Source organism: Salmo salar, chromosome 16 (genome assembly GCF_965601325.2).
Source record: "Salmo salar chromosome 16, fSalSal1, whole genome shotgun sequence".
NCBI classification, from domain to species: Eukaryota; Metazoa; Chordata; class Actinopteri; order Salmoniformes; family Salmonidae; genus Salmo; species Salmo salar.
The window spans coordinates 51,317,403-51,344,232 of NC_138306.1; the positions used below are offsets into that span (position 1 = coordinate 51,317,403).

At 42.1% G+C, this 26,830-nt stretch overlaps 1 pseudogene; it reads right to left on the minus strand.

Annotated features, from left to right (window-relative positions):
- Positions 1-20,949: 20,949 nt before the first annotated feature.
- LOC145861047 (uncharacterized) lies at positions 20,950-22,970 on the minus strand (annotated as a pseudogene).
- Positions 22,971-26,830: the final 3,860 nt, after the last annotated feature.

A 26,830-nucleotide genomic window follows, 5' to 3' on the forward strand; every position in this document is an offset into this window, starting at 1 on the left:
AGTAATTAATCAGTAAATTATCATTAATATTAATTAGCCAAAAGTCATGTCAAAAGGCATTGGAAAATCTATCTATCAATCTACTTAATGCGTTTTACTGGTAAGGATACCCTTGAAACAAGCAACCATAATACTTATACCATTATCCTGGCAGTTGCTTGCTCCTGTCTTTTATTAAGTTGGAGATTTTTAAATATACTGTACATATCTTGCTGTCAGCCAAAATATAATACCATGCCTATGATCTGGGATTTGATAGCTTCAACGCAGTTACACCTCCAGCAAAACGCTATGATATACTATGTAGTATATTATGTATAACGGGTTATTAACGCTGGAACTGATTTAATCCTGGCCTCAGTCTATATCCATTACATACTGTAGTATACCGGTAGACCAATAGTAGGTGGGATTCCGGAACAAATCCACACGGATCCACAAAGGAGGAATTCCTTACATTCTGATCTACCTCTGTCGTATAGACTGCATTTAACATCCCTCCTCCCTTCTCCCTCTCTCACACACCATAATAAAACACCATATTAGCATCTCAGACACAGAGACAAATATTCCTCTCCCTCTCACTCCCTTCTCTTTAACGCTGGCTCTATGGCATACTAGCAATTCCATCACAATGAGTTGGGTGAAAATATGCGTCAGACACAAACACAACAATCATTTTAATGATCCGCTGTAGCTCCATTCAATTACATTCCATGAAATATTCAACAGATTTCCGGCTCTGTTTTAGGTTGGGGCGGGGGAGAACGCACCGTGCGAGTGTGTGTGTGTGTGTGTGTGTGTGTGTGTGTGTGTGTGTGTGTGTGTGTGTGTGTGTGTGTGTGTGTGTGTGTGTGTGTGTGTGTGTGTGTGTGTGTGTGTGTGAGAGAGAGAGAGAGATAGATTGTGTGCATGCGTGACGTGTTTGCATTTGCATGCCTGTGTGTGTGAATGTTTTCCTGCAGTGAGCATGAAAGCACTCTTTTCTGTGTCTTCTGCATGGTAAGGGCCTCTGCCAGCTTGCTCTCTGACTGCACTCCAGTGCTCCCCATCTGGGCTCTGCCTCCCTGGTGATGGAGCTCTCTGCCAGGGGAGGCCTTCTGCACTAAGGCCTGTTAGCACCCGTGACAAAGGACACTGTTGGGCTTTGTTTAACAATCATTTTAATGATCCGCTGCAGCTCCATTCAATTACATTCCATTAAATATTAAAAGGATTTCTCTGATTTAGGTTGGGGGGGGGGGGGGTGCACTATGGGCATGCATGTTGGTTGCAAACGCAGAAAATACAGACCCTTTATTTTATGACTTCGCTGTTTCTATTTTCTGACAGGCTTTTACCTACTGGGGTTGGAGCGAGGCAGTCAGTAAACAGGATTTTACCTACTGGGGTTGGAGCGAGGCAGTCAGTAAACAGGCTTTTACCTACTGGGGTTGGAGCGAGGCAGTCAGTAAACAGGCTTTTACCTACTGGGGTTGGAGCGAGGCAGTCAGTAAACAGGCTTTTACCTACTGGGGTTGGAGCGAGGCAGTCAGTAAACAGGATTTTACCTACTGGGGTTGGAGCGAGGCAGTCAGTAAACAGGCTTTTACCTACTGGGGTTGGAGCGAGGCAGTCAGTAAACAGGCTTTTACCTACTGGGGTTGGAGCGAGGCAGTCAGTAAACAGGCTTTTACCTACTGGGGTTGGAGCGAGGCAGTCAGTAAACAGGCTTTTACCTACTGGGGTTGGAGCGAGGCAGTCAGTAAACAGGCTTTTACCTACTGGGGTTGGAGCGAGGCAGTCAGTAAACAGGCTTTTACCTACTGGGGTTGGAGCGAGGCAGTCAGTAAACAGGCTTTTACCTACTGGGGTTGGAGCGAGGCAGTCAGTAAACAGGCTTTTACCTACTGGGGTTGGAGCGAGGCAGTCAGTAAACAGGCTTTTACCTACTGGGGTTGGAGCGAGGCAGTCAGTAAACAGGCTTTTACCTACTGGGGTTGGAGCGAGGCAGTCAGTAAACAGGATTTTACCTACTGGGGTTGGAGCGAGGCAGTCAGTAAACAGGCTTTTACCTACTGGGGTTGGAGCGAGGCAGTCAGTAAACAGGATTTTACCTACTGGGGTTGGAGCGAGGCAGTCAGTAAACAGGCTTTTACCTACTGGGGTTGGAGCGAGGCAGTCAGTAAACAGGCTTTTACCTACTGGGGTTGGAGTGAGACAGTCAGTAAACAAGCTTTTACCTACTGGGGTTGGAGCGAGGCAGTCAGTAAACAGGCTTTTACCTACTGGGGTTGGAGCGAGGCAGTCAGTAAACAAGCTTTTACCTACTGGGGTTGGAGCGAGGCAGTCAGTAAACAGGCTTTTACCTACTGGGGTTGGAGCGAGGCAGTCAGTAAACAGGCTTTTACCTACTGGGGTTGGAGCGAGGCAGTCAGTAAACAGGCTTTTACCTACTGGGGTTGGAGCGAGGCAGTCAGTAAACAAGCTTTTACCTACTGGGGTTGGAGTGAGACAGTCAGTAAACAAGCTTTTACCTACTGGGGTTGGAGCGAGGCAGTCAGTAAACAGGCTTTTACCTACTGGGGTTGGAGCGAGGCAGTCAGTAAACAGGCTTTTACCTACTGGGGTTGGAGCGAGGCAGTCAGTAAACAAGCTTTTACCTACTGGGGTTGGAGCGAGGCAGTCAGTAAACAGGCTTTCACCTACTGGGGTTGGAGCGAGGCAGTCAGTAAGTAGCAGAGAAATACATTTGCTAGAGCCTCTTAAGGATCAGCACCTTTTAAAAAATGTTTTGCCTAAAATGACATATCCAAATCAGACTGCATGTAGCTCAGGCCCTGAAGCAAGGATTTGCATTTTCTTGGTACCATTTGAAAGGAAACACTTTGAAGTTTGTGGAAATGTGAAAGGAATGTAGGAAAAAATAAAAGATAATACAAAGTTAAAAGATAATACAAAGAAAAGACCAAATGTTTTTTTGTATTTTTTGTACCATCATCTTTGAAATGCAAGAGAAAGGCCATAATGTATTATTCCAGCCCAGGTGCAATTTAGATTTTTGCCACTAGATGACAGCAGTGTATGTGCAAAGTTCCAGACTGATCTAATGAACCATTACATTTCTGTTCAAAATATTGTATCAAGACTGCCCAAATGTGCCTAATTGGTTTATTAATAACTTTTCATGTTCAAAACTATGCACTCTCCTCAAACAATAGCATGGTATTATTTCACTGTCATAGCTACTGTAAATTGGACAGTGCAATTAGATTAACAATAATTTAAGCTTTCTGCCAATATCAGATATGTCTATGTCCTGGGAAATGTTCTTGTTACTTACAACCTCATGCTAATCACATTAGCCTATGTTAGCTCAACTGTCCCGCAGGGGACCCATCAATCCTGAAGATTCACATTCAAGCTTTTTTTTATGGGTGGACCGGTGGCCCCATTGAGTGTACCCATGACTGTTCCCATGAAATTGCCATGGTCTGAGGGGCTTTGTTCCATTTAGTAATTATATTTCTATGGCATACTTTTTGTTGTGCCGGTGCTAAAGAGCAGTTACTGCAGGCCAACCATTTCACAATCATGTCAGCTTATAGTGCTGGCTGGTGATGCTGTAAACACTCTAGATAAGCAGATTAATTTCATTAATATGCTTGTATTCTAATGGAATGATTAGTACTACCCTATGAACATTATTTGCTCTGTCTGTATCTTGCCCACTGCTTTAGTGAAAATGTGTGTGTCACCATCGAGAGATGTCCTCGGGCCGTTTTCACATGTTCCCAGTGGAACCAAGCTGATTTGAAAATGTTAAATGTTATTTCTACTAAACACTGGCTTGTAAGTCCATTAGAAGTGTACTCCAAATGTGGTCGGACACATCTGGGACAGTTCCCCAGTACTTCACATTTTCACCATGTCTTCACATGGAATAGAATCCAGCTAAACGTGTAGGCTACTCTGAAGTGTACAAGGATACACAGGGGCTAAGCTGACATATGGAATTGTTTTAAGATGGTCATACTATGGATCATTTAACTATTTGATTTTGAATTTTTGTACCCCTTTAGGTATCAAAAATAAATAAATAAATGATTTGATGAAATATGGATATTGGCCATTACTACTAAAGCCCATAGAAATACATTCATAAATGGCAAAAAGGACGGTCAAAAAATAAATAATTACAAGGTTTTAAAGTGTCTGTCCTAAATCAAGGAGATATACAAAACACTCAAGAAATATATATACAGTACCAGTCAGAAGTTTGGACACACCTACTCATTCAAGAGTTTTTCTTTATTTTTACTATTTTCTACATTGTAGAATAATAGTGAAGATATTAAAACTATGAAATAACACATATGGAATCATATAGTAACCAAAAAAGTGCTAAACAAATCAAAATATATTTTAGATTCTTGAAAGTAGCCACCCTATGCCTTGATGACAGCTTTGCACACTCTTGGCATTTTCTCAACCAGCTTCATGAGGTAGTCACCTGGAATGCATTTCAATTAATAGGTGTGGCTTGTTAAAAGTTAATTTGTGGAATTTCTTTCCTTCTTAATGCGTTTGAGCCCTTCAGTTGTGTTGTGACAAGGTAGGGGTGGTATACAGAAGATAGCCCTATTTGGTAAAATACCAAGTCTATATTATGACAAGAACAGCTCAAATAAGAATTTCTAAACATTTAAAAAAATCTGTTTTCACTTTGTCATTATGGGGTATTGTGTGTAGATTGATGAGGGAGAAGAAACGATTTAATCAATTTTAGAATAAGACTGTAATGTAAGAAATTGTGAAAAAATCCAAGGGGTCTGAATACTTACCAAATGCACTGTACATTTGAAACCAGCAGCTGGATTGGACCACACAGAATAGGAGGCATTGAAAAAAATCCACCTACAAATATTAGGAGTATTACAGTCTTGTCAGACATTTTCTATTAATATTTTATCTGTCTAATTGGGCACCAATGATGGCAAGGCTATTCTGTGTTCAAATACATCCTCCTTAATTTCAGATCGCCCAAAATAAAGGTGTATTCAAATCGTCCCTTTCAGTTAGGGTGACAGTTTATGATCACCCATAGAGTAGAGAAGACATAGAGTAGAGAAGACATAGAGTAGAGAAGACAGAGTAGAGAAGACATAGAGTAGAGAGGACATAGAGTAGAGAGGACAGAGTAGAGAGGACAGAGTAGAGAGGACAGAGTAGAGAGGACAGAGTAGAGAAGACATAGAGTAGAGAAGACAGAGTAGAGAAGACATAGAGTAGAGAAGACATAGAGTAGAGAAGACATAGAGTAGAGAAGACATAGAGTAGAGAAGACAGTAGAGAAGAGAGTAGAGAAGGCAGAGTAGAGAAGGCAGAGTAGAGAAGGTAGAGAAGACATAGAGTAGAGAAGACAGAGTAGAGAAGACAGAGTAGAGAAGACAGAGTAGAGAAGACAGAGTAGAGAAGACAGAGAGGAGAAGACAGAGAAGAGAAGACAGAGAAGACAGAGTAGAGAAGACGTAGTGTAGAGAAGACAGAATAGAGAGGACATAGAGTAGAGGGGACAGAGTAGAGAAGACAGAGAAGAAATAGTAGAGAAGACAGAGTAGAGAAGACAGAGTCGAGAAGACATAGAGTAGAGAAGACATAGAGTAGAGAGGACAGAGTAGAGAAGACATAGAGTAGAGAAGACATAGAGTAGAGAGGACAGAGTAGAGAGGACAGAGTAGAGAGGACAGAGTAGAGAAGACAGAGTAGAGAAGACATAGAGTAAAGAAGAAATAGAGTAAAGAAGATATAGAGTATAGAAGATATAGAGTAGAGAGGACAGAGTAGAGAGGACAGAGTAGAGAGGACAGAGTAGAGAAGACAGAGTAGAGAGGACAGAGTAGAGAAGACATAGAGAAGACATAGAGTAAAGAAGATATAGAGTATAGAAGATATAGAGTATTGAAGATATAGTGTAGAGAGGACAGAGTAGAGAGGACAGAGTAGAGAGGACAGAGTAGAGAAGACATAGAGTAGAGAAGACATAGAGTAGAGAGGACATAGAGTAGAGAAGACAGAGTAGAGAGGACAGAGTAGAGAAGACAGAGTAGAGAGGACAGAGTAGAGAAGACAGAGTAGAGAAGACATAGAGTAAAGAAGATATACAGTAAAGAAGATATAGAGTATAGAAGATATAGAGTAGAGAGGACAGAGTAGAGAGGACAGAGTAGTGAGGGCAGAGTAGAGAGGGCAGAGTAGAGAGGACAGAGTAGAGAAGACATAGAGAAGACATAGAGTAAAGAAGATATAGAGTATAGGAGATATAGAGTATTGAAGATATAGTGTAGAGAGGACAGAGTAGAGAGGACAGAGTAGAGAGGACAGAGTAGAGAAGACAGAGTAGAGAAGAGAAGACATAGAGAAGACATAGAGTAGAAAAGACAGTGTAGAGAAGAGAGTAGAGAAGGCAGAGTAGAGAAGGTAGAGAAGACATAGAGAAGAGAAGACATAGAGTAGAGAAGACAGAGTAGAGAAGACAGAGAGGAGAAGACAGAGAAGAGAAGACAGAGAAGACAGAGTAGAGAAGACATAGAGTAGAGAAGACAGAATAGAGAGGACATAGAGTAGAGGGGACAGAGTAGAGAAGACAGAGAAGAAATAGTAGAGAAGACAGAGTAGAGAAGACAGAGTCGAGAAGACATAGAGTAGAGAAGACATAGAGAAGAGAAGACAGAGTAGAGAAGACAGAGTAGAGAAGACAGAGAAGAGAAGACAGAGTAGAGAAGACATAGAGTAGAGAAGACATAGAGTAGAGAGGACATCGAGTAGAGAGGACAGAGTAGAGGAGACAGAATAGAGAAGACAGAGTAGAGAAGACAGAGTAGAGAAGGAAGAGTAGAGAAGACATAGAGAGGACAGAGTAGAGAAGGAAGAGTAGAGAAGACAGAGTAGATATGATAGAGTAGATATGATAGAGTAGAGAGGACAGAGTAGAGAAGGACAGAGTAGAGAGGACAGAGTAGAGAGGACAGAGTAGAGAGGACAGAGTAGAGAAGGAAGAGTAGAGAAGGAAGAGTAGAGAAGACAGAGTAGAGAAGACAGAGTAGAGAAGACAGAGTAGAGAGGACAGAGTAGAGAAGAAATAGAGATGTCAGTCAGTGGCATGTCACTGTGTCGCATGGCAGTTCAGTTCTGGTCTAGATAACCTTACTAGAAACCCTACCGTCAGCCATAATGGAGGGAAAAGGAGGGGAAGAGATAGAGAGGAGGAATCTCTTAAACAGAACACAAATCAGCCAATCGTTAGGCCTGTTCATTGATCGAAGCCATAATGAGTTTGGTGTTTAGGGTGCAGATTGCAACACACACATACACAAAGTGAGGGGCCCCGACCAACAGTGCTCGTCGTTTTCCATTCCCGCCACTCCGGCTGCCTTGGGCGGGTAATTAATCTAGAACAACGCTATCGATTTTTCATTCCGCACAATTGCAGGTGCTCTTTGGGATGTCCACTACACCTCTCCCAGGAATAGATATATCTCTCTCCTGAAGTGTGGAGTGAAGGCAACATGAGGTAGGGACTGGAATGGGCCAGTTCTCTCCATTGACCCGTTGAGCTTTAAAGCGTTATAGGACGTCATATAACGGAGAGAATTAACTTGGGAAACAACATTGATTTTGGTGGAAAGATTTTTTTAAATATTTTCGAAACCTAACATACCGAAATCAGTACAAGGTGTTGTGATTTGCTGCTGCGTCGTACAAACCAGACAGGAAGTCCACTGTTTTTAAACTGTGGCCTCTGTTTTTTTTTCACCTCCCTCGCTCATCCCAGTTTCACTGTACTACAGTTCACAGCCATACAGCAGGAAGCCGTCACTCCTTTTGTTATTTATATTGTTTTATTTAACCTTTATTTAACTAGGCAAGTCAGTTAATAAGAACAAATTCTTATTTATAATGACGGCCTACCAAAAGGCCTCATGCGGGGATGGGGGCTGGGATGAAAAATAAAAAATAAAATACAAACATAGGACAAAACACACATCATGACAAGAGAGACAACACAAAACTACATAAAGAGGGACCTAAGACAAAAACATTGCATGGCAGCAACACATGACAACACAGCATGGTAGCAACACAACATGACTACAACATGGTAGCAACACAACATGGTAGGAGCACAAAACATGGTACAAACATTATTGGGCACAAACAACAGCACAAAGGGCAAGAAGGTAGAGACAACAAAACACGCGAAACAGCCACAATTGTCATTAAGAGTGTCCATGATTGAGTCTTTGAATGAAGAGATTGAGATAAAACTATTCAGTTTGAGTGTTTTATGCAACTCGTTCCAGTCGCTAGCTGCAGTGAACTGAAAAGAGCAGCGACCCAGGGATGTGTGTGCTTTGAGGACCTTTAACAGAATGTGACTGGCAGAACGGGTGTTGTATGACGAGGATGAGGGTTGCAGTAGGTATCTCAGATAGGAGAGAGTGAGGCCTAAGAGGGTTTTATAAATAAGCATCAACCAGTGGGTCTTGCGACAGGTATACAGAGATGACCAGTTTACAGAGTAGTATAGAGTGCAGTGATGTGTCCTATAAGAAGCATTGGTGGCAAATCTGATGGCCGAATGGTAAAGAACATCTAGCCGCTCGAGAGCACCCTTACCTGCCAATCTATAAATTACATCTCCATAGTCTAGCATGGGTAGGATGGTCATCTGAATCAGGGTTTGGCAGCTGGGGTGAAAGAGGAGTGATTACGATAGAGGAAACCAAGTCTAGATTTAACCTTAGTCTGCAGCTTTGATATGTGCTGAGAGAATGACAATGTATCATCTAGCCATACTCCCAAGTACTTGTATGATGTGTCTACCTCAAGCTCTAAACCCTCAGAGGTAGTAATCACACCGGTGGGGAGAGGGGCATTCTTCTTACCAAACCACATGACCTTTGTTTTGGAGGCCATTATGAACACAGGCTGTAAAACAGTGATCACTAAGGTAATTACAGAAAACACCAGTCTGATACTTATCAGGATTATTTGTAAGGATAACATCAAGGAGAGTAGCCTTTTCTGGGTGTTTAAAGTCATATCTTGTGGGATTAGTAATAATCTGAGAAGATTTAAGGAGTCCCATTGCTTTAGGACTCGATCAGGTGGTTTAAGCATGTCCAAGTTTAGGTCACCTAGCGGGAACAATTCTTAGTGTTAGGGGCCAGGAGAGAGCATAGGGCAGGTAGGGTACAGGCCGGTGCTGGAGGAGGACGATAACACCCAGCAACAGTTAACAAAGAGCTATTTGAAAGTTTAATGCGTAAAACCAGCAAATCAAATTGTTTGGAGACAGATTTGGTGGAGACAATCTAGCACTGAAGTTGTTCCTTGGTAAAGATGTCCACTCCACCACCTTTAGAAGATCTGTTGTGCCAAAAAAGGATATAGCGTTGCCTAGTTAAAATAAACGTCTCAGTTATGACCAACACATCTGGATTGGAGCTGTGAACCCACACTTTCATTTGATACATTTTAGGTAATAAGCTTCTAGTGTTAACGTGCAGAAAACTCAGGCTTTTACGAGAGTAGAAATCAGTGAAGCAGATATCAGAGAACAAATCAGAATTGGTGCTAGCAACAGTAGATGGGTCAGGGTACATGCACATTTCCAGATATAATCAACAGTAATACAACCAGGGCACTGCAGAGAACAGGGAGAGCTCTGCAGTGTTGATTTATACAATTTGAATGTGCATTGGGGGGCTCCCAAGTGGCGCAGTGGTCTAAGGCACCACATCTCAGTGTCACTGCAGTTCCTGGTTTGAATCCAGGCTGCATCACATTCGGCCATGATTGAGAGTCCCATAAGGTGGAGCACAATTGGCCCAGCGTCGTCTGGGTTTGGCCGGGGTAGGCCATCATTGTAAATAAGAATTTGTTCTTAACTGACTTGCATAGTTCAATAAAGGTTAAATAAAAATAAAAATTGATGGCAACAAGATCATATTGTACAGCAATTGTATCAGGTAACATGAATACAAAGCCGGCGAGACGTGGTTAGAATAGGATGGGAGGCCAAGAGTCCATGTAACCAATAGAGAGTCAGAGTCCCGAGTGTGGGAACAAACAAGAAAGTTGGCTATACAAGCAAGTTCATAGTCAACAAAGCACGCAGGAGTCATGAGGCAAATAGCATAACGCAGCAGAGAAAAATATAACGACTTGGGGCCAACCATTGTAAGTTCATAGTCACTCGCCCCTAACAGTGCGTGTGTGCTGGAGGCGAGTGAAAGCTCAGGAGAGAGGGGGGAGTGTGGTAAATGGCAGACGGTAAACAGATCGCCAGTTGGAATCCAATCAGCAGTGCAGCAAGCAACGGGAGTAGGTGTCACACCCACTTGGGAGAAGCTTTTTTTGGGAGTCAGATACCTTGTGAGCTTGATGAGGTGAAAATAAAGAGCTTCATGTTCCTTTCTTCCACGGAAGACTAGTGTCAGCCTCCTGGGCCCGCCATAAATCAGTCTAAGGGAGCCGTGGCATAGGGAGAGATCCCTGGTATACAGACACAATGCTCTCATAGCTCCATGCACTTCTGGGACACGGCAGACACCTCCTTCATCATGATTATGGGTGCTCTCTTCATGCTAAAAACAGACTTCCTGGTTCATAGTTACAGTTACCGGTGGCGTTATCACTGGGCGGATGGTCATGGTCAACTGTCCAGGTAGGGCGAAAGGGCATTTCTATTTTTGACGAAGTTATGTGATTTTTGGTTGCTGCTGTTGAGCGGTCAAAATGCTGTGTTGCTTTTGTCACTCAAATGCAATCAAATTACATTAGCTTTGCCTGTCGGTGAGCACTTTTCAGTTTGTTCAAAATGCTATGCCCTGAGATAAGCCATTCTCAAAAGTCCTCCTTTCAAAAAATGTAATGGGTATTTATTTTGCATTATTCTACAATTATTAATTTTTACTTGTAGATACAGAAATGGAAGATGTTGTTTTGTCCTGATCTGGTAACCCAGTGGTTCCTAAACTTGTTTGTGCTGTGACCATACCTAAAGATTTTGGAACTTTCAGTGACCCGAGAAAAAAAAGATCATAGTACATCTATAGCCACAGCCCAAAAATAATCATCAACCGCAGCCCTCCAATGGCCCCGATCCACCGTTTCCTGTAAACACACTGCTGAGTATGGAAACTGCAGCACTATAGACAACTCGACAGTGGATGGTCAGGAAAGAGATAATCCAGAGTGAAGCACGGGGCCCTGGCCACTATGTCTAGGGGCCAATCGGACACGCTGTCTGTCAAAGTGGAGGGAGGCCGACCGGCCAGCATCACACACTGATAGCCCACAGCTCACTCTGCCCCAGCCGAAGGTGTCCGTGGTGAGAGGGCACAGCAGGTAGCCATGCCAATGAGCACTGCCAAGGTCCCAGCGTCAGGTCATATCATATTTACCCAGGCCCTGACAGCACTGGCCCACAATCCTGTGCAGCCGAGCATATTTGTTTATTCACCAGTAGTGTGGGTGGTGTGGGTGGTCAGAACTAATATGGGGATTAAAATGCATGAATATAGGCAACTAACTGTTGTGACCAATGACGCATCCGCAGAGTGGAAATCAGGATATATATGCAATAATAGCAGGGTTGTGACATTTCTAAAAGTGATGATGATGGTGATGAGGATGTCACATTAACCCTAATTAGTCTACATAAGAATAGCTACAACTGTACTTTTAACCTTGAGTGTTGTGTATAGTAGTTGTAAGTAGAAGGGAGTTGCCACTGTCTTCTACACCATCGTCTTTCCAGACACCATCCAGACCAGTCATGTCTTGTCAGTCCTTTAGTGGATTACATAGCAGACCCAAAAGAGCACTCTAGCCGTGTTGAAGCCCGAGTCAGAGAAAAATACGACCCAAAACACGTTACGGCGCTCGGATAATGGACAATCAACACAAAGGAAATATTTATATCCCCCCTGACATGAAGAATCCCCCCCCCCCCCACCTGAAGGCTCCCAGAGGATGTTTTACCGTCAACCGTGGGGTCGTTGACGGATATTAGAGCAGACAGCCTCCGCACAAACCCCTCAGATTCCAACTATGTAAATACCCGTAAGGGGCTCTCCCTGACGACTAGCGCTAACGCGTTCTACATAATCTAATGTTCTCCCGAACACGGAGAGAGAGGACAGAAAAATCCAGAAAGGCGTCATGTACAGAAATGTAACAAGATAATTCACTCTTTGGCACGGAAGATGGTGGGTAGAAGTTATGGCCAGAGTCACCGTGACAGGAAACTGTAACACTGAGAATCGGACTGTGAGTGATTTATCAGCGTTGACCTTTGGAGATATTGGCTGTTGGTTTAATTTTATGTCACTCTCAGGCTATAGTCACGGTGTAAAACAGGCTATTCTATTCCAGATCAGGTTTTTGGGGAGTTAAAAGGGCTGACTGTATGTGGAACTAAGCTGCTAGTACTTTGTATCTACAGTGGGATCAGCTACATTTTTAATTATAAAACTGGGCAAATATTTATCTACCCCATTGGAGATATGGCGGAATGTTTTTATTAAAATCATGTTTGCTGATCTTGATTTCACATGCGAGGTCTGGGATAAAATCTAGGTTTGTCATCTGTGTGAGTCAGTGGAGGCTGCTGAGGAGAGAACAGCTCGTAATAATAGCCGGAACGGAGCAAATGAAATGGCATCAAACACCTGGAAACCATGTGTTTAATGTATTTGATACTGTTCCACTGATTCCCCTCCAGCCATAACCACAAGCCCGTCCTCCCCAATTAAGGTGCCACCAACCTCCTGTGGTGTGAGTATATATTGTCTAAATGACATGGTGAGAACTTGGTCACTGACACACAGGGAATATAGAACCCCTAATCCCAAACCTCACTTCACTGAATACACTTCATAGCTACTCTGCCACATAAGGAGACATATCTGTACAGGAGTTTATGTCCCCTGGTCCCCAGAGTCAATATAAACTATATAGTCCATTGCTCTCCTTACACTTTCTCATCTTTCCATCCCTCCCTTAATCCATTTACCCATCTGTTTCTGTCAATGTTTAACTCTCTCCTACTGTATATCACTCATCTATCTGTTCATCCATCGATCCAACCAAACCCATAATTTTTTCCAATCTCCCATTTACTCATCCCTCCCTCAATCCATGTACCTGTCTTTTTTATTTTACCTTTATTTAACTACACAAGTCAGTTAAGACAAATTCTTATTTTCAATGACGGCCCAGGAACAGTGGGTTAACTGTCTTGTCCAGGGGCAGAACGACAGATCTTTTACCTTGTCAGCTCAGGGATTCGATCTTGCAACCTTTCAGTCACTTGTCCAACGCTCTAACCACTTGGCTACCTGCCACTACCTGCCGTCTATTTCTCTCAGGTTAACTCTCTACCTACTATTGTCTGTTTCACCATACAGATGTAGGATCTTAATTTGAGCCAGTTTGCTACAGCAAGAAAATAATCCTGCAGCAACAGAAAATGTAAAGTATTATGTGGATTAGAATAAATGTACATTTTGTGTAGGGATTGATACATTTTCCGTTAGGGCAAATCAAGTCTGACATTGTAAAGTGGAAATTACAAACTTTAGAAGCCTTTTTAAACCTTGAATATACTACAAGTTTGCATTTCCTGATGTGCAGGAAAATTCTCATCAACAAAAGAATGATCAAATTAAGACCCTACAATCTGTACATCCATGTAGGCCCTTCATTTTTTCCCTTCTCTCCATTTTTCCCATCCCCCCTTTCCTCCTTTACCTAGCACCTGTCTCTCTTGTCTCTCCCTCTCTTGCTCTCTCTCTCTCTCTCTCTCCCTATCCTACTCCCCCTCTACCACTCTCATCATAACCTCTTCTCTCTGATAACACTCAAGTGGGTCTCTGCAGCTCTTGTTCAGTCTCCTCACGCTATGGGTGGAATCAGATGTTTGCCCTCACCACTGATGATGAATGCATCATTTCCTAGTCATCAGAAAGCAACGTTGTTTAGAATCCTCCCACCACATCCTTTGGGGGTGTTTTGATCGCCTGCTTGTGCAATTACAGTACATTCATTACGATCCTTATGTGAGACAAGAGAAGAACACTAGACAAGCTGTGAGAACGTTTGAGTTCTCATCGGAGTGTGTTATTCGATTTTCGAAATCCTATTTACCGGATCTGTTCGAGACTGAGTTGGTGAGGTTGGAGGCGAGTCGACAGGGAACTTTTTCAAGTGTGCCAAAGTGCAGTAAAAAAGGTCTTCGATGGCTTTGAACGCTGTTGCTTGACTTTTTTGGTTGGAAATTCACTGGTACGGCACATTAGAGTTTCAAACTGTATGTTGCCAGCCAAATGTCTGGGATTGTACTGGGAATTATGGTCCCTAGGCAGGCAAAGCTGTCAACTGGAAGCTAAAAGTGTTAAAGGGGAATTTCACCCTGGGGGAATCTTGTTTTCATCATGGCTGAGGCATTTCTAGGACAGTGAGATGTGTTTCACACATAATTGCCCAGAAGGAAGGCAGGTCAGGGCTTGGCGCGCTGAATGATACACCCTATGATGGCTTCCGGTTTATTGATGGGGGAGGCGAGGTCTAAAAATACATGTAGTCACGCTTTTTGGCATTTTGCGAAGGCTCTATGATATACTGATCGCACTATACGTTTTTGTGGGTGTATACTGCATATGGCTGTCCATTAGATGTCTTTCAACAATGTTCCTATAGGCGGATTCATTAGTAAATATACAAGCAGACACATTTTTTTCCAGTCTCTGAAAGAAGACAACTTGTGTTCGTGCTCTGGCCCCATTCCCTCTCCCAAGGTGGACACTAACAACAATCCATCGGGCAAAACTGAAAGGACCAACCAGACCGCAATGGCTTCAAGTGATTCCTCTCATCAACATGAATTTGACGAAGGAGCTACATTAGCTACATGGTGACATTCAACTATACATATTTCAACTGAAATATAGCGAAGAGAATTTGAAACAAAGACTTGGATTTAGCTATAAAAAAATATATATATATTTTTTTTATTTCACCTTTATTTAACCAGGTAGGCCAGTTGAGAACAAGTTCTCATTTCATGTTACAAGTTCAGCTACAAACGATGCTAGCAAACATTAGCACATGAATGGAGTTGGCTAGCTAGTTAGCCTGGTGCCTGCTAACTTGTTATGCGCCACACCTCGCATTTGTAACTTGTTAACAAACATGTGTAACATCAGCAACTATAAATACTTTTTCAAGCTAGCTATGTAACATAACTGACAAGGGTAGACACAGTGGCCGGGGCCCCGTGCTCCAAACAGATGTAAATAACAAGTATCGCATATCCAGCAAGCTAGCTAGCTAGCTAAGTTTACTAGCAAACAGTGATGAGAAACAATAATACAACAATTTACTGTTGTAAAGCTCTAAAACTGAAGCTGGTTTTACTATCACAAATATTTGCCTAAGCATGACTGATAGACATGGCTGTAGGTAGATACTGTCTGCCTACTTACGTAGGCTCATTTGCATGGCCTGGTCACTGTGCAGAGGTTTAGGGTTATGCCATATTTCTTAGGGTAGATATTGTTGTAAATGTAATCTCTGTGCCTGTGCACATGTACAGTATGCATGTTCAACTAGTCTACCATAATGTTGATGCTATTTTGGCATGGTTCAACTGTTGTTCAAACTGTACAATAGAGTATACATTTCTCTTTTTTTTGTCTTACAGACAATATCGTGTAGTGCCTGGGCTGCTTCCTGAAGTGGATTCTAGATACAGAAACATAATTCATTTGCCTGTGTGTGTGTCATTGTAGAAGAACTGCATGCTGTGAACTGTATCCCTCTAGAGGGATTAGACATTATGCTGGATTTTAACCTCTTACATCTAGACGTTCCGCTAGCGGAACACCTGCTCCAATATCCAATGATAGGCGTGGCGCGAATTACAAATTCCTCAAAAATACAAAAACTTCAATTTTTCAAACATATGACTATTTCACAGCATTTTAAAGATAAGACTCTCCTTTATCTAACCACACTGTCCGATTTCAAAAAGGCTTTACAACGAAAGCAAAACATTAGATTATGTCAGCAGAGTACCAAGCCAGAAATAATCAGACACCCATTTTTCAAGCTAGCATATAATGTCACAAAAACCCAGAAGACAGCTAAATGCAGCACTAACCTTTGATGATCTTCATCAGATGACAACCCTAGGACATTATGTTGTACAATACATGCATGTTTTGTTCAATCAAGTTCATATTTATATCAAAAACCAGCTTTTTACATTAGCATGTGACGTTCAGAACTAGCATACCCCCCGCAAACTTCCGGCGAATTCACTAAGAATTTACTAAATTACTCACGATAAACGTTCACAAAAAGCATAACAATTATTTTAAGAATTATAGATACAGAACTCCTCTATGCACTCGATATGTCCGATTTTAAAATAGCTTTTTGGTGAAAGCACATTTTGCAATATTCTAAGTACATAGCCCAGGCATCACGGGCTAGCTATTTAGACACCCGGCAAGTTTAGCACTCACCAATATCAGGTTTACTATTATAAAAGTTTGATTACCTTTTGTTGTCTTCGTCAGAATGCACTCCCAGGACTGCTACTTCAATAACAAATGTTGGTTTGGTCCAAAATAATCCATCATTATATCCGAATAGCGGCGTTTTGTTCGTGCGTCCCAGACACTATCTGAAATGGTAAATCAGGGTCGCGCGCATGGCGCAATTCGTGACAAAAAAAATCTAAATATTCCATTACCGTACTTCGAAGCATGTCAACCGCTGTTTAAAATCCATTTTTATGCCATTTTTCTCGTAAAAAAGCGATAATATTCCGACCGGGAATCTCCTTTTAGCTAAACAGAGGAAAGTAAACAAAGCTTTCGGTCGACGCGGGCACGAGCCTGAGTCTCACAGTACTGTAACCAGCCACTACCCAAACACGCTACTTTTATTCAGCCAGAGCCTGCAAAGCCACGATTCAGCTTTTTACCGCCTTCTGAGACCCTATGGCAGCCGTAGGAAGTGTCACGGGACAGCTAAGATCCTCACTCTTCAATAAACAGAGACAAGAAGAACGACACCTTGTCAGACAGGCCACTTCCTGCCTGAAACCTTGTCAGGTTTTTGCCTGCCAAATGAGTTCTGTTATACTCACAGACACCATTCAAACAGTTTTAGAAACTTTAGGGTGTTTTCTATCCATATGTAATAAGTTTATGCATATTCTAGTTACTGGGTAGGAGTGGTAACCAGATTAAATCGGGTACGTTTTTTATCCAGCCGTGAAAATACTGCCCCCTAGCCATAACAGGTTAAGCAGATGACTCATGAGATGAATGGCAGTTTGATCATGGCAACACTCCTCCCACTACTTTACAAGTATTCCCTGAACTTACTCTATGTTTCTTTGGAATGGCAATTTCATCATGTCCACCTCTCCCATCATCTGCTGATCACCAGTTTTCTTAGCTACAGATTGTTACAACAGATAATGTGATTTAATCAAAGATTTTTTGGTATCCATCCCTGGGAGTTACAGGATAGGTAGTTTGGCGAAGCACAGATAATTGTTGACCAACCTTAGCGATGCCATCTTTGTCCTCGATTCAGGGAAACACGAGCCTCGTAAAATGTCTGTGTCCATTTGCAAGGGGTCAGTTTGAATTTAGAAAATGCTCCGCCTCCATGAAGTACTCCAACAATGTGTATGCTGCCATCTTGTCTATTTCAAGTCTCTCATCAAGACAGATCTCTGTCATCATGACATGTAGTACTTTGGAGTGGACACCCACCTGTCTCGATCAATGAGAGAAGACTTGAAATAGACAAAATGTCAGCAAAAATCTTTGGGTAAAACACATTATCTGGTGTAACTATCTGTAACGACAGTTCTCTGCACTTGTGTGTCTCTACACCTGAGATACCCTCGGACACACTGAACTGTACTACACTGTTCATACAATTTGTTTTGTATGTTACCTTTACCATATAATATTCTTGTTGAATTCCAAGTTATCTTAAGTTAACATTAAATAGTATGCACTCTCCTGTATTTTAGATTTTGACATATAAACAAACGTTCTTTGGATATCTGTCACGAATCCCACCGAAGGTGGCTCCCCTGCCTGCTCGGGCGGCGCTCGGCGGTCGTCGTCACCGACCTACTAGCCGCCGCTGATCCTTTTTTCCTTTTCGTTTGGTTTGTCTTATTGGTTGCACCTGTTCCTCATTTGTCTTTTGATTTTGGTTATTTAAGCCTGGTTAGCCCGCCCAGTGTTGTGCGGGATTATTTAGCGTCAGGTTGTGTTTTGTATTTGGATGTGCTGGCGATCTACTACTGTTCTATTTTCATGCATGCTGTGCACCTGTTGTTTGGGCACTTTGCATTTTTCACGCCCGTTGTGTTGGCGTCGATCGTGTTGTGTTTTTATTGAATAAACACACAGTTCCTCACCTCTGCTCTCTGCGCCTGACTCCTACCACCACTCCTAGCAACGACTGACAATATCTGAATGTCTAGCATCTGTTTGATGCTACAGAGACCTGTACATCTTATGTAAATATTTTCTGTGAATCCATAAGGGCAGTTAAATTTCAAAGATTGATAGAAAAGATCCAGATTTATTTTATGCTGGTTCTACATCAGGGCTTTCCAACCCTGTTCCTGGAGAGCTACCATCTTGTAGGTATTCACTCCAACCCTAATCTAGCACACATGATTCTAATAATTAGCTGCATTTACACAGGCAGCCCAACTCTGATATTTTTTCCATAAATTGGTCGTAATCACGTCCAATCTTTTTCAGAACTGATCTGATTGGTCAAGAGACCAATTAGTGAAAAAAATATCAGTATTGGGCTACCTGTGTAAACGCAGCCATGGTCCTTTATCTAGCTTCGGTACACTGGCAATGGTGGGCTGGGGAAGCTGAAACTCTTAGTCCTCATGGCGATGGGCTTGTCTTGTCTGTGGTGAACGACCAGATGGATAAGACTCTGCCGAAAGTGGTCTAGGGCTTCTTTACTACCAACTGTTTGGTCTCTTCAGAATATTTGCTGGTCTCCTGAAAAGACATGGTTCTGGTCTTAGCATTTCACACTTTTTGTGGAAGGGATGTAAGGACACGCTTGTGTTGTTAAAGATATCAACCGAATGCGAGCGGCTATCTAATTGTTTAGGGACAAGAGGGGCGCTGCTTTTGAGAGGAAAGATCAGTCAACAAAGTGAATGTGCTGGGGGATAAAGAAGGTGTGAAAAGTCTTAGGAGTGCAGTTCTTACACCGTATGAACTGTTGTATGGGAGATTGAGGAGAAATTGCACCACTCAATCGCTCTAATACAGAACAATACATTTACCGTAAGCACAACCCTGCATGACCAAAACCCCCTTCGTCATCTGAAAGTACTGTCTGTAAACCTCCCCCAGCCTATTGAATTTGACAGATCATTCTTGTCAATGGTGGATTTTTGTAGACATGTCTTTGTATTGTGTTTTCAGAATCTGCAGAGGGAAGAATGAGGTGGTTGTATCATTCATTACTGTTGTAGTCTTGATTTTATACCTTTCAGTGTCCCTTGCTGGTTTCTGTCACACAATATTGTTGTGCGCCATAACCGCAAGGTGTGTCCGCATCCTCATGCTTGTGTACCCAAAACACCCCAGCTTTAGGGTAATTTTCAGCAGGGCACTCCAGATAACCTGAGTTTTACAAAAAGAAAAGGTAAAAGAGAAGAGGGGTAGACTAAATTGATTACATGTTCTGGAAGTTATTCTGTGGTCCTCAGAGGTTACCACCAGGTTACCACCTGTAACCCCATAACAAAACATTCAAACACTACACAATTCATGTTTATACCATGCTTACTGTAAATTGAGCTATCTTAGGTGTCAGTTTGTAAATATTTTGGCCAACAGGGGTTGGAAGGAGATGTTGGTGCCATCTACAACTAAATATACAACAATACACAATTTAATTGTATTGATCTCTATTAGACTGGCTAGCTAAGACTATCTAAAATGGATATTTTAATATTGTCAGCTTGCTGCACTGCAAAAAGGCAGCTCTCAAAAACAAGAAAAAAAGCAATAAAATTAGGGAAATATTACTTAAAATAAGCAAAATTATCTGCCAACAGAACAGGACAATTTGACTTGCCCAGATTTTTTAAACAAGTAAAAATATCTAGTCTCAAAGAACGCACAGATATCTTAAACCTAGTGCATTTAGACTAAAAACAAGTAATTTGTCTGGATACAAAAGATTTAAGAGTAATTTTCTCAATATGTAGGAAAATGTGCTTACATTTAGCAAATGCTAGTGCCATCATCTTGAAATAAGGCTATATGTTTAGTAAATATATCTTAAAACCAGTACAGCTACACTAAAAACAAGTACATTTGTCTGGATACAAAGAAAAGATTTAAGAATGATTTTCTCAATATGTAGTAAAATATGGTTAAATTTAGAATCCAATGCTATTGCAATCGTCTTGAAATAAGGCAATATTCCCAGGAATTTACAGAAAAATTGCATATTGTGCTTAAAATAAGTAATCCTGACTAAGATAAATATACTTGTATTACTACTAGAAATGAGATTGGCTAGCTTAAAGAAAGAATGAATCTCTTTTCTTTTCACTTTATTGAGGACTCAGTATATCCAGAGGCTGATATGGGCAGAACAAAGGATGCAAAAACAACAACAAAGGCCATTGGTGGTCAAGGTGAAAATGTAAGACCAATGGGAAGATAAACATAACAGTGCTTTAAACCTTCTTATAATAAACAACAAACGCCCTGCCTATTTATTAAAGGTTATTGGATCGGTTCGCAGATGGGCCAATACACACAGTTCTGTTATCGGGACCGGAAATGAAAAAAATGGTATTGTGCAACCCTAGTCAGTAATGAACTTTTTCCACTCGGCCATAGCCTTTTTATATGAAGAAGTCATGTCCCGGTCATGGATGGCGTCCGAGAGGACTTCTGTCTGCAGCACAGAGAGGAGTGTCCCAATGCACTTGGGATATGTGAGGTGAAAGGCGTAATGACACGCCATGAGATACGTCACGCTGGCATAGATGTCCTCTTTTGGGAAGGTCACCACAGGCATGGTTCCTATGGCCAGTATGCAGTTGGTTTCACAGACAATCACGACAGGGCTGAAGAGTGGTCTCGCCTGAAGAAAGGTGTTGGGGTCTTCTGCAGACTGATACAAATACAAAGAGAAAAACAAATATGACCACAAAGACAATTCACACTCTTTGTATGTTATGGTTAAGTAATGAACATTCTAATACATGCACACATTCCTTACCTCAAGGATGTGAAGCAAAGCCTCACTTGCATGTCCTAACTTCTTCGGGGGAGCCACAGGTGATGGGAACATATCTGGTAAAGCCTTCATCATGGCGATTGATTGCTTCACTGTTAAAAATGAAAATAGTTTTATTTGATTTACTGCAGCCAGTTATTTAAACAAAAATTAATCCGGTCATGGGATTCTCCATTGTCAACAGAGCCAGTAATTACCTTTGTCCAGCAGCGGTGGCTTCATGACCTTTTTGAACACTCCATAAAACTGTGCCTGGTTGTAAAAGGTCCCCCAGCGGGTCTTCAGTTCAGGTATGAAGCGGGAGTTCCATCGATCGAGGATCCGCCGGAGTTCATCCATAACCTGACAGACAGACAGACAGACAGACAGACAGACAGACAGACAGACAGACAGACAGACAGACAGACAGACAGACAGACAGACAGACAGACAGACAGACAGACAGACAGACAGACAGACAGTGTAAGACTGTCTGTCTATCTAGCTGGAGGCGAAGGAAGCATTAGCCTGGTTACTACCAGACCGAATTCTCGCGAGCTCACTGTTTTACATTTGCCTGAAGTAGTTTACGCCCATCCCTGCTATGGCTTCTCATGCTGCTCAGTTCCCACACCATATCTCATTTGAGATTCGGTCTGGTGTTAACCAGGCTAAAGAAGCATAGGCCTACTTAAAATGAATACATTTGCTTACATGATCCAGTTCTCTGAAGCAGGGATATGCTTGAAGTATCTTGGAATGCCCGTCTTGCTTGGAATTCAAGGTCCAGGAGCTGGGAAACATCCTTCTGGTTGGGTCTGGCCTTGATTTTGTACATCTCCTGTAAAGGTTTATAATGTCTCGCCTGGTTCTGTAGGCTCTCAGTAGTTTCTGATGCCAGAAAACATAACAAACCCGACCAATTAACATTTAAAAATGTAGACTGAAATTAAGACCAGTGATTCCGCTGGTTCTAACCCCCCAAACCTCTCATTCCACAGGAAACACTGAAGACTAAATAGTCACTTTGTTGCTAGTCCCTCATTTAGAGTAGTAGTAGAAGTTGAATTTATATGGAAACACTACCCACTATTTCAATTTGTGTACTTACCACCCAACTGTTCATCCTCTGGGGTGCTGCATCTAGATGGTGGGGATCTCTTCAAGATCAGGGTTGAGGAGGTGGATTCGTGAGTCTCATCAGTGGACATCTCCTGGCTGCTCTGAAATCTAAGGCTTTGTGGCCTCTTTCTTGAAGGGGTCGCTCCCTGCTTCTTTTGGGGGGTTGTCACATTCTGTTGAACACAAGTTGTTCTTCACAGATTCCTAACAAACAACAAATTGTTTGTGTTATTAATCACATTAAACAAAATCGAATCCAGAAATGAAACGATACAAACAGACACGTTGCCCTGATTGATCTGGATGAAGCACATCCCTCCTATTTTGAGTGTCAGATGTTTGCACTTTGGCTGCCAGGTATCCAACAGTGCTGCATTTGGAAACCGGTGTTGAATACCTGAGTAGTGACTTACCCACTCAGCTCCACTGGTTGCAGATCTGTCCCGCAGCATTGGGTAGTACTCTATGAGACGCTTCGCCATTATAGTGAGTTCACGGCTGCATGGATACTGGACGTCATCCCCTGCTGATCTCTTAATGGAAATCATGCTTGTTACTGTATTCCTGACTGAGCGACAGCGAAGATCTTTGGAAAGGATATAGTCTCCTTCTTGTCCAGCACGCTGTTTTTCAAAAAAGTGGCTCCTTGATTTCTCCAACTCTGTGTCTATGTATAAGTCATACTGTGGGCTGACAAGCTGTACGGTTTTGGTGGCACCATGTTGGTCTCTTGGGTTTGGAGAGGGGTGGGGGGATGGAGGGGACAGGGGGGTGGAGAGTGGAGAGTGGAAGGGGTTGGGGAGGAGGAGGGAAAGGGGGTGGGAGTGGGGCTGAAATCACAGGTCCCAGAGGAGGTGCCTGGTCTACACAGGTCTGATTCTTCACCCTGTATAAGACATACATTTATTCAAGGGTAATTATAAAGAAAAAAGAACACCACAATGTAACAACAACCTAACAGCAAACACCAAAACAACTACATCTTTACATACATGTATTGTAATGATGGCCAGGAAATGCTACTTTGATAACAGGAAACACTGTCTGCATGGTTAGATTAAATGTCTCCCAAATGTCAAAATCTAACATTACCTCATTTTCACCATGAGTAAATCTCCAAATGGTTCTCCTTCTGAAGAAGTGCTCTGGCCCGGGAAAGAGATCACCCAAATCCTCCTTAGAGAGGCTGGGCAACATGTCTGTGCTTATTTTAGCAGCTGAAAAACACATTTAACCACATGGTAAATAGTTAAGTAATTAGCAGCTAAATCATAGTTTATAGACGCAGTGTCAGGTTGATATAGGTTATGAGACATTAGCATACTGTCTTCCCTTTCCAATTAATGCAGGAATGATTTACCAAGCTAGCTAATGTTAGCTAACAAAATTAGACTACCAGAATATCATTAACGTTGACGTCAATTACTTTAAACCAAAAGATAGTGCAAGCTAATGAAACTAACATTAATGCTAAATTGTCTCTCATATTGAAAATCTTAGTTAGTTGATCTTTGCTTGCCTAGCTAAGATTGTAGACAATGACTGACACCATCGATAATTTAGCTTCGCCATCTTTGGCGCCCTTTCTATTTATTTTCTATTGTCAATAGAAAGGGCGCCAAAGACGGAAAAGCTAAATAATCGACGGTGTCAGTCATTGGGTCACATTTACACCTCATTAACACTATTTCTGGCAATGAAGCACTCTCAATCTAACCAAAGTTCAAGTTTTTTAAACGAATGGCCGTTCGTGCAGTTATTAACTGCTAACAGTCAACGTTACCTAGTTAAAATTAGCATGCTAACTTGGTTTGCCAACTTTCCAATTCAAATGAACGTTAGCTAACGTTAGCTTGCTAAGGAGAAAGGTAGACGGGTATAAACAAATACTGCGGTTGATATATGATCCATGCCTGGATATGTGTCATCCATTCCATCTTCATTCATGGTGTTGTTAGATGACTCAAAGATTTGGACCGTCTTTGACTTTTTAGTTATAGGCCTCCCTTATGTAGCTAGATAATGTGATGAACGTACGTCAGTAATGCAATATCACACAAGAGGGAGTGCTGAATATCAGCACGGCTGTGATTCGGTCGTAGGTACGAGGCCGCAGGCCGAAGATAATAATATTCAGTATAACAGCACGACCTCGAGTGTGATATTGCTTTTATACAACAGTTCTACAAGCGCCATTTATTAGTTAACAGTAATAAGCGACAACAGATTATGATTTGTTTATTTATTTAATCATTTATTTGGCTCCACCAACACACATAGTTCCACAACTGGTCTGGGACACATAGTTCCACAACTGGACTGGGACACATAGTTCCACAACTGGACTGGGACACATAGTTCCACAACTGGACTGGGACACATAGTTCCACAACTGGACTGGGACACATAGTTCCACAACTGGTCTGGGACACATAGTTCCACAACTGGACTGGGACACATAGTTCCACAACTGGTCTGGGACATATAGTTCCACAACTGGACTGGGACACATAGTTCCACAACTGGACTGGGACACATAGTTCCACAACTGGACTGGGACACATAGTTCCACAACTGGACTGGGACACATAGTTCCACAACTGGTCTGGGACACATAGTTCCACAACTGGTCTGGGACACATAGTTCCACAACTGGGGGTATCATCGGATGGGGCCACAGTGTCTTCTGATCCCTCCTGTCTCAGCCTCCAGTATTTATGCTGCAGTAGTTTATGTGTCGGGGGGCTAGGGTCAGTCTGTTACATCTGGAGTATTTCTCTTGTCTTATCCGGTGTCCTGTGTGAATTTAAATATGCTCTCTCTAATTCTCTCTTTCTCTCTTTCTGTCTTTCTCTCGGAGGACCTGAGCCCTAGGACCATGCCTCAGGACTACCTGGCATGATGACTCCTTGCTGTCCCCAGTCCACCTGGCCGTGCTGCTGCTCCAGTTTCAACTGTTCTGTCTGCGGCTATGGAACCCTGACCTGTTCACCGGACGTGCTTGTTGCACCCTCGACAACTACTATGATTATTATTATTTGACCATGCTGGTCATTTATGAAGATTTTAACATCTTGACCATGTTCTGTTATAATATCCACCCGGCACAGCCAGAAGAGGACTGGCCTCCCCTCATAGCCTGGTTCCTCTCTAGGTTTCTTCCTAGGTTTTTGGCCTTTCTAGGGAGTTTTTCCTAGGGAGTTTTTCCTAGCCACCGTGCTTCTTTCACATGCATTGCTTGCTGTTTGGGGTTTTAGGCTGGGTTTCTGTACAGCACTTTGAGATATCAGCTGATGTACGAAGGGCTATATAAATAAATTTGATTTGATTTGAACTGGACTGGGACACATAGTTCCACAACTGGTCTGGGACTGGACTATTGCCAAGGACCACATGTACATTTTCCTCCACACTAGCTTGCTATTGCAACTTTGTGTAGGTCTACACGTTACCGTCCTCTCCTGACGACCATTCATCATTTAACTCAAATGTTATTTGTGGAAATATGTTTATCTTTGCGATGCGAGGTTTGTTACAATTTAAGATAGATAACGATCGTTAATGTAATTAATGGTTATTAGAACACCTGTAAAGCGGAGTGATACAAGTATAGTTAAAAGTCCCAGTGCTGTTGTACTCTACTCCAATCAAATTACTTAGTCCTATTATAAATACTTGTGAACATCATTTTCAGTTCTTTCCACCATTTTCATCGAAAGCAGTGGGAACGTTTTACCTGCGTTTGCTTTTAGTAACGTTCAAGATGCTTTGGCAGTGCGTTATCTGCTGCGTTTTTATTACTTTTTCATTGAAACTGTTATTGAGCCATATCAATAGATTGCACAGCCGCAGCCCTGATTTCTGGTTGCTCTGTGGTATTGACGGATGCACTGAGGAATATAGAGTGTACAATTCCTTCTATCGTTATGTAAAGAGAAACCACCTTCAACACCTACTTGATTGCACCCGACCAGATGAACAGCCATCGGAGGAAAGCCAAGTACCACCGGAACAAGTAAGTAGCTAGCTAGCATTTTTTCTTTTTTTTTCTCTGGATTTAAAAAAATAATTGAATGAACGAACGATACACAGACCAAAGTCATGCTGTCCATAGGCTATTCGATAATTTTAGCTATAATGACTCTTATGGCTAAAGCTGGGTTAATGTGAAAATAATCAATGATAAATAGGAACAAAACACTTAAATAGCTCTATTGGTGAAACTAAATACAATTTCAAATAATAATCTGTTTCTTTGATGTGTGGTACACAGGACAACATTCAGCCCGATCAGCTTCTAGCTAACTCCAGCATCACTGATCAGCAACTCCATCCATCTGAC